We start from the raw sequence: 18,515 nt of genomic DNA, 5'->3' as shown, positions 1-18,515 counted from the left end.
TACACCTAAAATGGTATACCTAAAATGGTACACCTAAAATGCGAACAATTTATTTTCTACCATCCATCGGCGAATAGAAATTGTTACACCGCCTTCCATAACAATATCCCGTTTCAAAGTCCGATCCAGCCATCCGGCAACGAACGAAATCAAACTATCATTACGAACTTCCGGTCACTTCGTGCCGGTAGTTAAGAGTTAATTGGTTTAAATACCGCAGTTTACGGGTCCGCAATAAATGCAGCCGGCGACGATAAAAGAGCGGTACGCGATTTGCTTTAACGACGCCGTGAGCACCGCTCCGCGCTAAATACCTCTGTAACCAGGTAACAATAAACTTGAACGTTGGAGTTTCCCCGCTCGAATTATCTCTTCGGGGTGGTAGGTCATCCGATCCCGCGGAACCGCAGCGTTTCCGGTGAAACGAGGCCCCGCCGCGCGCGCCGTCAGAAGGATCAACGGACGGCCGATTTCCGGCGCGACTCTCTCCGCGTTCCCGGGGTTCCGGCACGTTAATTAAGCGGCGCAAATGACGGGCCGCTCTCAAGTGTCGTAGCCGAGCGGAGGGGCATCGAAGTACACTCGACGCGCGATTCCATCGGATAAAGATCGATTTGTGCCGGCCGGGCGGGAACGTTTCGGTTAGGAGGGATATTCTCGCGGTTTGTTAACCCTTTGTTGTAACATCTTTTCGTTAGGTTAGATTATTGAGTGAGTTTGCTATTGGTTTTGCTGTTCTTGCTATAAAAATAGCGATACAACTATAGCAATAAAGAGTAGTATATATCGGTGATGAGTTTGCTATTGGTCTTACTGTCCTTGCTATAGATATAGCGAAATAATTCTAGCGATATGAGTACAGTGATATAAATATAGCGATATGAGTACAGTGATATAAATATAGCGATATGAGTACAGTGATATAAGTATAGCGATATGAGTACAGTGATATAAGTATAGCGATAAAGAGTAGCATAAATCGGTAATGCGATAATATAGAAAAATGCGATAATATAAAATATAGAATACTGAAAAAATAAATTGTCAAGATTATGTCAACGTTATGTACAAAATATAAAATAAAAGATAGAATACTAATAAAATAAATTGTCAAGATAAAACATAAAACGAAATAACACGACAAATCGTGTCAGCAAATGAAAATCGTTTTTTTGACTACAGCCATTGGCATTTCAAGGTTATGTCAAGGCGCGCAGATCCATAGATTCGCGCGAGTTAATAATTACGCGCCGCGGCAGGCGCGAGACACGCGGTGAGAAGCATCGGCACATCGCCCGCCTCTTCGGCTTTCTATGCTCGATGCCGAGTTGGCGAGCCCCGCCGCTGCTTCGTTTATGAATATACATCGCTTCTCGAGTGATGAATTTTCCGGCGGGATACCCGGGCACACGCGTCTAATTATGCGCCGTCCCTTATCGCGTGCCTCGTATACTGCGAGCCCGCGCCGCCGGGGGCCTAATTATGATTAGCATTTGCATAATTAGCGTGTCTTATAAAACCCGGCGTTTTATTGTCAAAAATCTAAAACCGCGACGCGCCGTACAATAAACTTACTTTATCGACGGCGAGACGAAAAATATTTTATGAACGTGCGAATCTGTTAACCATTTGCACTCGAATGGTGACTCTGTGGCACCACTACAATTGTTACGGTATATTCCAAAATAATTTTGATAAAAAATTAAATTTCAAAAATTATTAAAAGCATAACTGTTACTGCATGAATAACAAGATTCAAGTTCATATACATAAAAAACATTTTGTCATATAAAATGAAAATGCTGTATGTCGGAAAAATGATTATAGAATTACAGTAAAAATGGCTCGGAGCGCAAAGGGGTAACCTATGAATCGGTTGACACGGTAGCCAATAATTTAACACTTTGCACTCGAAGCCATTCCAGCTATAAATCTGAAATAATTTTTCCAGCTTACAGTATTTCCATTTTACCTGACAAAGCGTACTTTATAAAGGGTGTCCCAAAATTCAATTTTGTTGGTAAAGTGTTGCAAACCAAAAAAAAAGATACAGAACGACAGCTGACAGTTCAGGGTTGTTAAAGATGGAGCGCTACACAAAAGAACAACGCATTTTTATTGCTGAGCAATATTTTGCAAATAATGATAAATCTGTGTTTTCTATCAAAATTACTTCTCGCGTGAATTTTGGGACACCCTTTACATATGAAAGTGGAAGTGAAGCAACGGTCGCTAAAGCGTTAAGTAACCGGGTAGTTTTATGCACTCGTAGGGCGTGCGCGATATTTTTTTCAATCCGCCCCGATGGACGACGGGTTGGCCAACAAAACCGGACGCCCGCAGAACGTGTCGGATATCGTGGTTTTAATTGGCACGCCCGATGTATTGGAGAAAATATTGGGTTATCGAGAAGTAGTTTTTCCGAGAATGATTGGCGAATTTTTGCGTGGGGACGGTATCAGAGAGCCATAGACAGGGATTATTAATGGGCCGGATTGTTCGGTTGATAGGAATGATGGGATTCTCCGAATTTTAATTAAATCGAGCCGGCCAGGTGATTCGCGCGATGCCTTGAAACAGCCTCCCTGTAAAAAGATCCCGGATTGAAATGTGTAGATCGATTTTTTGTTCAACCGACGACAGTGATGAAAATCGTATAAATTCTCTTCTTCTTTTTTCTTTTTCTACGGCGGAATTGATTCGACGGGATAAAGCTTTGAGGCGGACGTATTTTGTTTAGCGAATCAACGGGCCGCATTAACGCCTTCGCGAACAATAATTTTCATATAATAATAACGCAAACAATAACGCGCCGGTAACATTTGAGTCCGTTTAAAAAAAAAGGTAATATCGTTTGGAATTTAATAGAGCTCGTACGATTTAAAACAGTTCATTGTTTAATTGCTTGATGCGCGTACAACGTACGCTCGCATGATCGTCTAGGGGTTAAATGATTAATAATTCTACTGATTTACAATTCGCGGGAACGCGTTCCACGATGTTTACAGCGATATCGAAACTGTCGACGCTTCATTCGCAGTGCTAGCAGTTATTTTTTATGTTTTCTTTTTTTTTTAACCGTAATTTCGTACGATAATTGAAAACGGTACTTGCATCGGGCACGACCTGCAAAAGTTTTTTTTAATATAACGTAACATTTCGCGGAATAACTTGTATACCTGTCTGAGATTTAATTGAAACACCGGTTCCATTCTGTTTCAATTAGTATAGCGGGTCGTTCAATTCTTTTTATTTATACTACCCGTAGATTTCATTTAACCATGCTCCGCAAATTCACGATTGGATCGGGACTGCGGCGACGGTTATGGTAAAACAGTGCTATAATATTTCCTCCTTTTGATTCCCGGAAAAACTGTGAAATCGCTTCGAAAATAAAATTTGCATAATGTATATGCAGAAGCGTATGTTGAATTATGCGAAATGTTCAACTTGTTTTACGGCTCGGTAAGCGGTGCGCGATTTTTATAGGTTACGATAGAAACGAATCCGAGCGAATATCTCAGTTTTGAAAAACAAGTCAAACTTTCTGCTTTGTGAATTTTTCCAGCTTTAACTGCAAATAGTTTTTACAAGCTTGCAAATGTTTTCGGCAAATGTCGTCGACACAAAAATTATTGCGGAAATTCGTGAAATTATTTTCGGTATAAACGACATCTTTTTTTTCCCGGAAATCATTATTGTGTTCTGTTACATTCAACTTTATTCCACTCCATTAAATACTGTGAATATAAATATTTTACTCTATTCTACTCTATTCTGCTCTATTTTACTCTATTCTACTCTAGTCCACTTTATTCTGCTCTATTTTACTCTATTCTACTCTAGTGCACTCTATTCTGCTCTATTTTACTCTATTCTGCTCTAGTCCGCTCTATTCTGCTCTATTTTACTCTAGTCCACTCTATTCTGCTCTATTTTACTCTATTCTACTCTATTCTGCTCTATTCTACTCTATTCTGCTCTATTCTACTCTATTCTGAAATGTCTCAAATAGAAAGGACGTAATTTATACCTTTCTTTAAATAATAAAAATTCTAATAAAAGTTCCAATTATAGATTTAACAGTGTTTAATAATGAATTATTCCCACAATCAATTTACAATTCTAATACGCAATAAATCAGCCTTGGACGATAAATATCGTCCACTGCTTTCGAAAAAAGAAGGGAACCTACCGGGGACACCCCTAATACCGTGAAAAGTGTGCCGCTTTTGTAAACCGGTCGCTATCAATTTTCGCGGAACGATTAATTCCGTTAAAACCGGCGCGGCGCCCCCGGTGTACGCAAGAGCCCCCCCCCCCCCCCGAAAACTTCGCGCGGGCGATATTTCATGAACTTTTTCCAGCGGAATAGCGTGGTTCACGGACACGCGGCGCGAAAATGCTGGATTACCGGCAACCGATATGTGCTCGCATAAGTCACGAAAAACAGTATAAGGAAGCGGCCTGCCGCGCGATAACCTCGACGCGAGCACTTAAATTTGTTACACGCCCCCCTCCTCCCTCCCCCCGGCATCGAACTTCGCCGATGAATAACCTCGCGGCGGCAGCGGAGCACGCCTTCGAAAAAAATTCAAATCGATCGATTCCAACCAGCCCGCGCGGTTCGTTCGAACATTTCTCTCGGAACAATGACCTTGGTAACGAGAATTTTCACTCGGTACACGGGACCGGAGAAATTACATTTTTATCCCAGAAACGTAGAGCAAGGTGGAGTTTGATTACACTTATCGAAAAACTAATTTGCAAGATTTTTGTTCGACAGGCGCCGATTAGAATTATATTATTAGATGAAAAAATAATCTATACAAAATCTGAAATTTATTGGTAACGAATTTAATCAATGAAATCAATTATTCCATATATTCCGTGTCAATTATAACCATCACTTAATATACTAAAAAAAGAAAATAAAAACCTGAGAAGATTATTTTCTTTTTTCAAAAATTATATCTCAGATTTTCCGTCGCCGTTTCGTAATTCGTGCGCCGAGCACGATCGAGAATCCGCGAAGCGATCGAGGGTGGAGAATCGATCGCCTAATCGAGCGGGCACTCGAAACCGCGGGCGTCACTTTCGAGGGATGTAAATTGCCGAGCGACAGCGCACGGACGGTTGAACGCGAGTTAAACGCATAATCCGCGCACACTTGAGCAACATGCAAATCTTCGTAGCCGCTTCATAAACAGGTACGTCGATTAGGCATTGTACGCGGCGCGGCGCCGTTGAGGATGATCTTACCCGGTGCCATTTCTCGAAACAATATGATTGCATTTGCATACGACGCGGCACTCGCGCCGGTTGAGGTGATTTTCTGCGTCCGTACACGAAGTACGGAAATCGAGGTATCGGTTTCTCGCGGATCGCCGTTGGCCATTCCGAAATCCGAACGCCGGATTAGGAACTCTGATTGTTCTAATTTGCGTTAACGCCGGCTCGCGAGAATGGGTCCGATTTGTTGCCGTTAGTTTATGGGGATTGCTTGGAAGAAATTTAATGTGTAACGTTTTTACCTTTTTTATCTGGTTGACATTATTTTTAGATAATTTTATGCAAATCGATTTTATGCAAATTTAATGTAAAACGAAGATTATGGATTAATAAGAATTTTATAATTCTTAGACTATAAGATAATTATGAGATTATAAGATTTATAATATATTTAATAATAATGAATATTTAATAATTAATAAAACTTATATATTAATTATAAGAATTTTGTGACACCTTTTATTAACCCTTTGCGGTCGAATGGCGACTCTAAAAATTATCCTAATCTTCAATAATCTTCATCTACTAAAATTTAAAAAATTGTTAAGAGCTATTATCTGTTACATGAGTCATGAAATTCAATTTTATAATGTATAAAATGCTCCAGGTTATATAAAATCGAAACACTGTAAGTCTGAAGAAATATTTTGGATTTCCGACTGCAAAGGGTTAACTAAAGTATGTTGACTTCGTGCAAATAGTTCCGTCTCTTATACACGGATCTTCGAAGCGTCAAAAATCTAATTATTAATCACAGAAACGTGAAAACGAGAAGTTTCAGTATTTGCCTTACCTTATTCGCAAGAGGCGACCGATGTAATTGTTTGCAGAGAAGAGGTATCGCAGCGCGCACTGAACCTGCAATCAACAGAATTACGATACGTTTTTATTAAAAATGAATTTTTTCCAAGCGACAGTGGACGTAAAAGCTAGATTCAACGAATATCTCTCGATCTTCCGATTTCTTTAAAAAAAACATTAATAACTTGGAATGAATTTATTATTTCTCTCTATCCTGATTAAAGAAATAATAATTAAATTTTCTTAACGAAAGTTTAACCAAAACATCTACCACCTGCCGTTTCATTCACACCAACCAAGCGACTTAATCCGCCCGGCATCGTAGCCGCGTTAACGCGTCTAAAACACACGCGCTTGTACGAGGCGGCGCGCGCTTACGGGACACACGCCGCGCCGGGGATTTCCCGCGTCCGATGAAGGGCCGCCCCGGTGCCTTAATCGCCGTCGCGAAGTGCGGATTTCACTCCGGATGGGGAGGAGAGAGGGATAGAGAGAGAGAGAGAGAGAGGCAGGGACGGGGGTACACACCGATGCTTCGCCGCTCTTAATTGGTTCTGATCGATCCCGAACCCCTCGTACTAATTAGTAACGACGAGTTGTTAACGAGGTTCCACGCCGTTGACTACGAACACGGGCCGCGCCGGCACAAGATGTAATCGTAGATTGACCCGCGGAAGAGCAAGGAAACGCGTCTACCCCCCCCCCCCCCCCCCCCCCCCCCCCCCCCCCCCCCCCCCCCCCCCCCCCCCCCCCCCCCCCCCCCCTCCGCGTCCTAGACGGCGCGACAACGTTAACCCTATGGGTGCTCGCAATCGAGGCGCGTGAATATTTATGAAAATCACGGCGGAGCCGCGAATGTGCAGACGCCGCGGAATTAGAGGCGTTTAGCTGTCGCGCGGTGAAAACCACCCCTGCGAAACGCAGGGTGAGTCGCGACGATCGCGGTTGCTTTTAATTAATTTCTTGTTAATGTAATATAGTGTAACATTGCGTAGCACAGTACGATATAATATAATATAGTGTAGCATTGCGTAGCATAGTACAATATAATATAATATAGTGTAGCATTGCGTAGCAAGGTACAATATAATATACTGTATCATAGCGTAACATAGCATATCATAGCACAATATAATATTATATAGTGTAGCAACCACAGCATAGCATAATATAATATAGAGTAGCATAGCATAGGATAGTATAAGATAATATAATATAGTGTAGCATAGCGTAGCATAGTATACCACAACATAGCACAGCGCAGTATAGTATAGCATAGCATAGCATAGCATAGCATAGAATAGCATAGCATAGAATAGCATAGTATAGTATAGTATAGTAAAGCACAGTATAGTACAGCGATAGTATAGCAATAGCAATATCATAACAATAGCAATAACAATAGTATAACAATAACAATAGCAATAACAATAGTATAACAATAACAATAGCATAACAATAGCATAACAATAGCAATAGCATAACAATAACAATAGCGATAGCCATAACAATAGCGATAGCAATAACAATAACAATAGCAATAGCAAACACAATAGCAATAACAATAGCAATAGCAAAAACAATAGCAATAGCATAGCACAGCACAGCATAGTATAGCATAACACAGTATAATATACTATAGCATATCATATCATATCACAATATAATATAATACAACGTACAATACAATCCAATATTTCTGCAATTCCTCCTCATTGTTCTCTCACCCATACCATAGATACCATAAATTCAGTTTCGAAGTACTTTCCCTCGTCGCAATTGTAACAAGGAAGTGCAAGATTATAGTCATTAAAATCTGCTACGCGCGTTCGTCATTTTTTTTCCTTAACATGCGGTGTACGCGCATCGTCGTAATTATTACAATTCCTTTTTTTTTCTCGAAATGACAGATGCACGCATTGACCGATTCAATGATTGCGTACTTAGCGGACGCATATGCGAACGGAACTGCGGTAAAAAATTGCACGCAACACGGACCGTCCGACACTGCAATTACGTTTTCAACAAATGTACATTGTACAATTTTGATCCATAGCATTTCGGACCGCAATTATGTTGCCGCCAGTAAAAAAAAAGAAACATTCGTGCCTGGTTGCCATGCTAAAAGCCGTTCTACGTGAACGTTGCGAAAAGAAGACAGAAAATTATTGCAGACAGTTTATATTGTTATGGTTTAGGTATAATAGATGTTCAGAGAATTTCTGCAACTTCAGAATACGGTAAATAATAAATGGTTTTCATAGTAGAAATCAATCTTTTTGTAGGTGTTAGTCACTTTTATACACTCAAAATCTCAAAAGTAAACTATCATTATTATTATATATCTCGTACATCTTAAAATAATCCCCGCACCACGATATAATTAAAATAATCACTGTTTCAAATTATTATTATTAATTCGCATTTCGAACACACGACCATATACCCCGTAATTACAATAACGAGCGAAACGAATCATTACACCCGAACAACGGTAAGAAAGGTAGTAAAAAGCGCGCACGGTAGATCAAAAGAAATTCAGCGCGATGCAAAGAGCGTTTTAGCCGGCCATAATCGTTTCATAATATTTTCCGTTGAAAGCTTGTCAATTAAAATAAGCGAACGTAATCTACTCTTTCTCTCTCTCTCTCTCTCTCTTCGCCTGGGGGTCGTGTGAAAATCCCCGGGGCTTGTTTTTCCACCTTTTTTTTGCAAAAACAACGCGCACGCTGGATTTATCCGTGAAAGACGAGACGAGACGAGGCGCGAGCCGGCGCGCGAACTTATGATCCTTTTTTCCACGGTGACCGGTTTAATCGGTTTATGTTCTGTCGGATAATTAATTCTCTACCTCGTTAATGAGCAGAAAGCCGGCCAACAGGGGCTTTTTCGACTCGTGACGCTTCGATAATTGAAGCGGCTGATCGTATTTGCCGACATTAAACGGACAACACGTCCTCCTCCTCCTCATCCCCCACCCCACCCCCACCCTTCTCCTCCTCAATTATTCCGGTAAGAGTGGGGAACTGGTAATTACTTGCTCGCAATTAGCGAAACAAACAACGCCGTCCAAGGACCGGAAAGCACATTTTGTTCTCGACGCGATAACTCTTTGGGCCTGGGCCGCTCGTATCTTAAACTCGTCGCCGCTTTATTTATTCGTTCTTTATTTATTGCCGCAAGCTCGCTTCGCCGCGACGAATAAGAATTAACGTGGCATTCGAAATGCGCGCGTCTCCCAATTCTCGCTGGCTTAATTTATATACAGGGTGTCGTCTACCTGATAATACAAGTTCGTAGGCGTTGCAAATAAATTAAAAATAAATATTTTAAATAATCTTTATTTAATAATATTATTTCTCCAACCCAATTTTTCTCGAAAATGAAGCCTTGAATTAAAAAATTGTATATTATATAATTATATAGTTGTTATATATTATCGACTTAATTTTTAAAATTGAAATCGCCATTTGGTTGTATTCACCTGTTACACGACACCTTTTACATCGTTCGCCAACTCTCATCTCAACGTTTAAATATTTTTAACAAAAAATTGAAACTTGAATTTGATTTAGCTTAATTATTTACCTTTACCAAATTATATTATAAATTTTCGTAACCGATATAAAACAACGGTAGATTAAAACTAGTCGTTCTCAAATTCAATGAAAACAATTCGAGAACGGCATATTTTCCATCCCAAAGTTTACCCATAAAAGAACCCCCGCAAAACGTTCTATTTCAAATAACAGGATTTATTTCGCGGCAATTAGAAGGACGGCGAAAACAGAACGTTATCGAGGCACATTTCGCGAGACTTGTTTTGATTGCACGAACGCGAACGTAGTTAGGAATGACAATAATATACGAATACGTCGACGACGGCGAACGCGCGCGCAGAGAGTGAGGTTATGTGTTTGTTCCTGTGTTTTCGTGATCGTGGCGGGAGGAACGCGTGCGAAGATATTTTACCAGAGAATTTTCCTTTCGTAATTTCTACTTTACGCTTGTGTTATAATTAAATATATTATTATTTATGTATCAAAGGGTGGCTCACTTACCTCGAGCATCTAAAATATCCCGCTTGTTTTTCGCGATGGAAAAAAACGACGGAGGGAAACGTTAGTTTGTTCGCGGTGGCAAACATTGTGATTGGCAAATAAATTGCTCGAGGTTATGTTTTCGAGATTAAAATAATAATTTAAATGAGAGATTTAATACAACGCGTAAAATTAAAAATTATAAAATTAAAATTAAAATTAAAAAATTGTGTAACGCTTCACGAATACTTAATTATTAGAAATTATGCATCATTGTATAGAATATTTATTATTCTATAATTAAGTATATAAATCGAAAAAGATTTCAACATTTTATTATTATTGTATTACATCCTTCGCGTGACAATGTTAATTAAAAACTTTTTCTTATATCATAATAAATAAAAAATATATTTCGTATGCTCGATTCTCCGCCGATTTGATCGAAAACGTGTCGATTGTCCGACGTTTCCGTTCAATTATTCCTGTTCCCCGGGGAATATTGTGTTTTCCGCGGCCGGCCAGGATTAAAGGGAAGTCGATTGTTCCGTCGCCGAGCGAGGAACACAGCGTGATCCGTCCAAAGAAGTCGTGTTCATTAGCGTCACGAGTCACGGGCGTCGCAACACAAAAGACGTCGCGCGAATGCTTTTGTACCGCGTCAGGCACGCGGAGGCTCCCCGTCAATGATAAGATTACTTCCGCACGACGAAATTAAAAACGCCGCCGGAAAAATTTATTTTCCTCGTTGTGAAATTTTAATTCCGTTACCGGCGCGCTGCCTCGCAAAGCATTCCTTTGAGTTTCGGCGGGGAAATAGGAAAATAAACGAGCGCGCACACACACCCGCGCGCACGCGCGCGCATCCCTTTGTATCCGCGGAACGAATCGCGAGCTTCCTTATGATACCGATGCCGCGTTCTTGGCCAACGAAGTGTTTTAAATACCATTCGAGCGGATTCGTTCTTCTCTCCTGTACAGGGCGTGTGTACGAATTATAATATCGCGCCCGTGGCGCGAGTCTACGCCTTTGGATCGGCGGAGATTTGTTGAGAAACGCACTGTTAAATTATCTTTTAAAATTAAACGTGTCTTTTGTTTAATATGTCGCAAAAATGTTGGTGAGAATAACAGAATAAATGAGATCGAAGATAGTAATTGTGTTACAAGATAAAATTATCTTAAATAATTATTTCGAATAATTAGAAAAGAAAGTGATATGTAATGTGAAATAGTATTTCAAATATCGTTGTTCCAACAGCGATCGCAGCCATGAAATATAATTGTACAATATAGTAAAATAAAATTCTATAATGATAAGGTAAAGTAAAATTCTGTAATTATAAAATAACATAAAATTCTGTGATTATAGAATAAAATAAAATCCTATAATTATAAAATAAAATAAAATTCTATGGTTATAAAATAAAATTGTATAATTCTAAAATGAAATAAAATTGTATAATTCTAAAATAAAATAAAATTCAATAATTCTAAAATAAAATAAAATTCAATAATTCTAAAATAAAATAAACTTCAATAATTCTAAAATAAAATAAAATCCAATAATTCTAAAATAAAATAAAATTCTACTGTGCTGTAATGATTACATAAGATCCCACTGATCACGAATCGTTCGCTTTCCGTAGCCGAACCTATAAAAATCTGTCGACGGCCCCCATATAGGTCGTCGCATAACCTCGCGCGGAGCCGTTCCGCCCGGCCATGTAACCTGCATGTAATACGAGCCATTACCGAGCCACGGCTCGACCTTAATTGCGGTTGTTTCGACGAGATGTAGCTTAACATCTCGCCCCTTTTACTTGACAGCAATTATCCGCGGTCCCGACGAGACCGGACCACGGGACGGGTAGAGGGGACGGGGGGGATCTCGTTCGTCGGGTTCGACCGAGTCACGTCTATTTCCACGCGGGACACACTGTCACTGTCCTCTCCACGGTCCACGGATCCGATCTACGAACGATCCTTTTCCGTTCGGCGAACTGTCGATCCCGCGGTTCTCCTCTCCCTTTCTCTTTGATATCTATCGGACGTCGAGGAGCCCTTCGACGCGAGAGGGGGCCCTGTCGAACTTCGCCGCTTCCGGCGATAGCGTTCCAAGATTTTTCCTGGAAAAAGGAAGCGGCTCGGCTCTTTTGCTAACGGGTCCGCGGGGTTTCAGTCAGTTCCATTTCACGAACGATTCATTGAATTTCTCGTCGTGTCGTTGGGAATGCTTCTTCGGAAACGTCTTTATGCGGAATGGCAAATTTTGCCGGACAGATGGTATTTTTAAACCAATTGACTACCAAAATAGTTCTAATCGACCACCACATTGTTAAAGCAATTTAATTAATTATGGCTAATCAAACATGGCTACCTCAAATAACTCGTAAAATATTCGTCCTACGAATAAATGTTTTAAATAAAAATTGCTAGTAAAAAACACCGCTGAAATTATCCTATCACGCTCCAAAATAATTCTTATATTACGAAAAGTTCAATTTCGAAAATGATTAATATTATAACCGTTGTTGCACGAGTTACAAGATTCAATTTCGTATGAATAAAATATATTTTGTAATATAAAATGGAAACGCTATATGTCGGAAAAATTACTTTGGAATCACAGTTAAAATGGCTTCGAGTGGAAGGGGTTAAGTTAGGAACAATATGATTGTTAAATTCGTGTAACAGCGTCGCTGTCTCGTATTCGAAAAGAAAATAGGGTGAAAAGGGAGGAGGGGCTGTTTCAAAGGGAAAAAGGGAACTTCTTTCAACTTCGCAGCTTTGTACGTTTATTTGTAAAAATGTTTGCATAAGCCACCGCGCGGTCTACTAATGACATATGATACATGAAAGAGAGTCGCGGCAGCCGGAGGCTATTTCGGAACACGATCTTGAATTAAGTTGAGGAAAAATTTATTTCGTGGCACGTTTGAAATGGCATGGGAAAATGATGCTTGAAACTTTTATGTGCGGTAGGTTGGTAATGAAGTGACCGGGACCGGAGCGAGCAAGAAAATCGCCTAAGCAGGAGTTTGCAGCTGTTAGACCAAATTATTATAGTTCAAGTTATTATAGTTCAAATTATTATGGTTCAAATTCTTATAGACCAAATTATTATAGTCCAAATTATTATAGTTCAAATTATTATAGTCCAAATTGTTATAGTCGAAATTATTATAGTTCAAATTATTATATTCCAAATTATTATACTTCATATTTCATCTTCTCATTTCTTCGTTACAAAAATCGCAAAAATTCCGATCAACAAAAATCGGTAGAGCCTTTTATTCTAGATTTTTTATTCGTCAACTTTTATTCGATTTTCGATCGCTCCCTTCGGCAAAAAGAATTACAATTGTTTTCTTTTTATTATTAACGCAGTTGCAACTTCCAAAAGGAAATTATTGCGTGACATATTTTACAGTTTTTCTTATAACAAATCTCTACTTATAAATGATATTAAAAAATTTCAAATTATCTTAATATCTTCAATATTATACTTTCAATTGATTACTCAATGATAAGAATTACAAAGTAATCCAATTAGATTGTAATTCGTAATTCGGATCGCCGTCGAAATTAATTACATAGGAAAATCGACAGCACCTCGTTTACGGGAGATCAGTCCTCGCACCGATCCGATTCCGCTCGAGATATCAATTGTCATACCCACCACAAACATGTGCATTCATCTTCGTACCACCATATTCATATATGTCTGACGCTAATTGCTACAAGATTCGGAAACATGGAACAGATTCGGATTCGTATTTCAATTTGTGCTGTATGTTCATTGCATTGTACGCCGGTTACATTGTATTGTACACTCGATATTGGAAAAGATTCACGGAACCACTTTCGTTGTTAACACATTTATTGTGTATCGGTGAAAAATAGACACTTTTTGCTTTAATTTGGGCTGTATTACATTGAAAAAGATTTAAGAGAACATAACCTAATAATTAATTGAATTTCCCTGTAAGGAGGGATCAATTAACTTGGAGGGTAGGGTTAGGTTTCTGGAATTGTAGAAATGGTACCCATGATTGTTTTTTTATTTAACGTATATTGATAAAAAATAGACACTTTCAGCTTTAATTTAAGCTAAATTTTATTGAAAAATATTCATGGGAACGTGACCTAAAAATTAATCGAATTATTCCTGTAAATGGGGCCACTTAACTTTGAGGTTAGGATAGAGTTTCTGGAATTGTAGAAATGGTACCTACGATCCTTTTTTAATTTATTATAAATCGGTAAAAAGTAGACACTTTTCGCTTTAATTTAAGCTAAATTGCATTAAAAAATATTCACGGAAACGTAACCTAGAAATTAATCAAATTCTCCTTGTAAAATGGGGCCAGTCATCTTGAAGGTCATATTAGGGTTTTCCGACTTGTAAAAATTATCCCCACGATGCTTTTTTAATTTACTATAAATCGGTAAAAAAGTAGACACTTTTAGCTTCAATTTAAGCTATATCACGCCGATCGCCTCGAAATAACCACATTCCTAATATTTTCATTTTCGATTAATTATTCTTCCAACATCCTAGAATTCATTCAATTTATATCCATGGCTCCATCGTTGTTGCTTGAAATATTCAAAAAATACCGAATAATAAAGATCGGGGTAGAATCCAATTCGATTAATCGTGGTTCTACCATTTAATAATCGGATACCGTAATTGCATAGCTGAACGCGTACAATGTCTTATAATCACGTCAGAGTTAAACTAAGACTCTTCAGGTCAATGTAATTAGTTGCAGAGAGTCTGCGCGGAATTCTATTATCGGATCAGATACAACTACAACGTTAATTATCCAATGAATTGTTCCGGCACATTATATTCTATACTCCTTGAATCCTCGTCTGGCCGAGCATGGATTATTTTCACTTCGCTGGCATTAAACTTTCGAGTTCGATAGTTGAGGAATCTATCACCAAAAATATAATAAAAAATCTATCGGGTTTTAAATTTTTCCAAAATCTGCAAATTACAATTATAAAAATGATTGCTTTTTTTTGGCCTTTGTTGAAAATGTTTAAAACGATACAGTTTTATTGTCGTTCCATCTAGCCGCAATTTTTCTTTGAAATTTCTCGACCGATTCATCTAACATTCCATACAAATTCAAGCTATCTGGTTTAACCCTTTCGCTACGAAGCGCTTTACTGAGTAGTCGACACCGAGGTACTCTTGACTAAGGCACTTGTTCTCTAAATTTGACAATAATATTTATTATATTCAGTAATATCACTTCACTTTCTAAAATATACAAATTTGTAATCATAATTTATTTTTTTTAATATTATAGTCAACTGTTTATTGATTAACAAAAGTATGAAATAAAAGCATATATATGCTATGAAAATATAATGTACCCTCTTCGTACATAAATGGTCATTCTTCGATACGCCCGTCGGAGTGAAAGGGTTAATTCAATAATAGTTATTCCATCTGGAAAAAGACTATCCACTACCCCCATGACTCACAGTACATAAAAACTGATATATCATCAATCTCATGGCTCCGTAGGCGCACCTCTTGTTCACTTTACACTATAATAATCTTCAGCGTTAGCGTCGCGATAAACGACGCCCATGAAAGCTTGCGGCTCTTCTCGGTCTGCGTCAAGAAGTATTCCCATGATTCGTCCACCCCCGTCTCATTGGATCATACAATGGATCGCGTGCTCGATTAACGTGACACGTGTTGGGTCAGCCGAGAAGAATGTTCACTAACCGTGACAAAGTTCTCCTCGCAAAAATGAGTCATCGTCGACGGACTCGGGCAGACCGGGGCCGACGACCAGGAGGCCGCTTTATTAAGTTAGAAAGTCGCTGTTAAATTCTCGAGATGATATCTTTGTTACACAGAGATCCGTCGAGGTCCACGAGATCCGGTCAATTTGTTTCTTCTTTAATTTTAGAATGAATACTAGGGTGTCCCATGAATTTCCTTTCTTTTTCGATGCGAAATCAGTGGACGATTTTTGTTGTTTGAAATTGATTTATTTTTTATTTATAGTTGATTTGTTATTTATTTATTATTAATTCAGACTTCCTCGAATTTATATTTAAAATAGCTCCTTTCAAATATAATCAAAAATAATAAACACCTTATCGTCTGCTAAAAGTATAAAAATTCTTTTTCGCTTCGTAATAATTTAAATAAAAAATTCTATATAACCAAGACCATTAAAAGAATATATCCATCACAAAGTATACTTTCCTCTTCTCAGCAAATAATTAATATTGTTCCTTATATCAACGACAATCGCGTACGTTTCCGTATCGCAAATGAACCACATTCAATACCTCACGTTTTAAATAATTATCGCTCACAACTCCAATAAGTTATAACTGTGCTCTATCCAATATCTGTGACGATTTAGCTTGACCGGTCTGCCAATATTACGATCGCGGCTCTCTCCTAGATTAAACGCTGCGAACAAAAGAATATCACGGCGTTGGTACACGCCGACAAAGGGTGCAGCCGAAAATTGTTGGCATTATATTACGTCGGCGAGAAAGAGAGAGAGAGAGAGAGAGAGTACCGGGTCCGTCCGTAACCGAATAAATCTCGAGCGAAGATTCGCGTTACCGCCGCGCGCCGCCGGGAATAGCTTTAATCGCTAAAACGTCGATAAGTGAGTAGAGCCGCTTCGGAAATGGGCAAACAAGTCTGTGACGGGGGGTGGATGAAACACACAGACGGTAGAGAGAAAGGGAGAGGAGAGAGAGCGCTTACCGAGCGTGGAAAATGGGAAACTCTTTCGATGGGGGAAATGGCGAAAAATCGACGGATCGAGCAAACAGGAACAAGCGATATTTGCGTACAGTACTCGCGAAAAGGATACCCCCAGTCAGAAAAGGTTACCGCTCGATGCGCTTCGGATTTTTTTTTTTTAACGCTGAAACAAAAATCTTTCGATCCGACGCGATCGTTGTCGGAGAATTATATTTGATGGACGATTTTTAATAACTTTGTGCCGGACAATTTTTGTCGGAACAGTTGGATGAGTTTGGGAGGAGAAGTCGTGAAAAGAGGAAAAATAAGGACTCGGTTATTGATTCGTCTCGAAATATATTTTATGATGTTTATTATCTATTTTCTGTTTTATTATTATATCCTTTTATTATTGTGTTATTTATTTTATCCTTTTTAACGTAGTGCTTGTAAAAAGCCGAGAAATTGTAATTAACCTCCATTTGTTATATGTCCAGAGGAAGATGCTTTGATTAATAAACTAATTATTGGAGGATTGTGTAGAAAATATAGCGAAGAACGAAACTATAGTAAATAGTTTAGTATATAAAAGAATGTATACAATAAAGTATTAATAATTTTTCAAATCTAATTTTTCATAACATAAAAAATTATTGTCACATAAAATGAAAATACTGTATATCAGAAAAGTTATTTCAGAATTACAGTTAAAATAGCTTCGAATGCAAAGGTTTAAAAAATACTGCTGAAAAATATGAATCAACATATCCTATACATGGTGTCCCATGAATAATAATTTTTCAAATCTAATTTTTCATAATATTAAAAGTTAGGAAAAATCGGAAAAGTTATTTTAGAATTACAGTAAAAATTGCATCAAATGCAAAATATTAAAAAATATTGCTAAAAAATATTAATCGTTATATCCTATCCACGGTGTCCCATAAATAATAATTTCTCAAATCTAATTTTTCATAATATCAAAAGTTAGGAAAAATCGGAAAAGTTATTTTAGAATTACAGTAAAAATTGCATCAAATGCAAAATATTAAAAAAATCTCACTGAAAAATATGCATCACATATCCTATCCACGGTGTCCCATAAAGATCCTCGCGTGGGCGTTAATCGACTCTGGTGTCGCGTGATCGTCGCGGGGCCGGCCGCGTCGCGGTTAATGAACGAGGACACAAAGACGGCGTTTCCTGTACGATAAAAGTAGCCGCGGGCAAACCCTAAGAACAAGAAGCAACGCGGAAAGAATAGAAGCAAAACGAGCGAAACGTTCGGAATCTCTCGCGTCTACGCGTCTAAAGAGATTAAAGATGGCGGGGGAAGAACATTGGCCGGCGTCGACGGAGTCGATGCGAGAGGCTCGCAATCGTCCTAATTACTTTCGAGATTCCCTTTTAAAGTATTTCGCGATGAAAGCCGTGAAAAATCGAGGAGAATCCGAGGCACCGTGGAACGAGCTCCAATTTCGTGATAGGTGGAGGAGGAGGAGGAGGAGAAGATGGGGGGGATGGGATTAAGTAGAGGAAAACAGGACGGGCGAACGTCCGGACCGGACGTTCTACAAATTACAACCGGTTCAAGGAAGTCGACACACGTTCCTGTCCCGACGCCGCGACGCCGAAAGTGC

The 18,515-nt window shown here is 38.8% G+C and overlaps 1 protein-coding gene and 1 long non-coding RNA gene across 2 annotated transcripts in view; both read right to left on the bottom strand.

The window, feature by feature from the left end:
- The window catches only part of Con (leucine rich repeat protein connectin), a 262,102-nt gene extending 255,950 nt beyond the window's left edge, over window positions 1-6,152 (bottom strand). The window contains exon 1 of the mRNA XM_078186729.1: window positions 6,086-6,152. The gene's annotated coding sequence lies outside the window, so the exon portion shown is untranslated. The remainder of the gene's footprint in view (window positions 1-6,085) is intronic.
- The window catches only part of LOC144472005 (uncharacterized), a 231,179-nt gene that overhangs the window by 28,449 nt on the left and 184,215 nt on the right, over window positions 1-18,515 (bottom strand). The window lies entirely within an intron of this gene.

The sequence above is a fragment of the Augochlora pura genome, chromosome 7, assembly GCF_028453695.1.
Source record: "Augochlora pura isolate Apur16 chromosome 7, APUR_v2.2.1, whole genome shotgun sequence".
Lineage (NCBI taxonomy): Eukaryota > Metazoa > Arthropoda > Insecta > Hymenoptera > Halictidae > Augochlora > Augochlora pura.
Note: the sequence above shows the minus strand (reverse complement) of the source record. Positions and strands in the feature narration are given on the sequence as shown.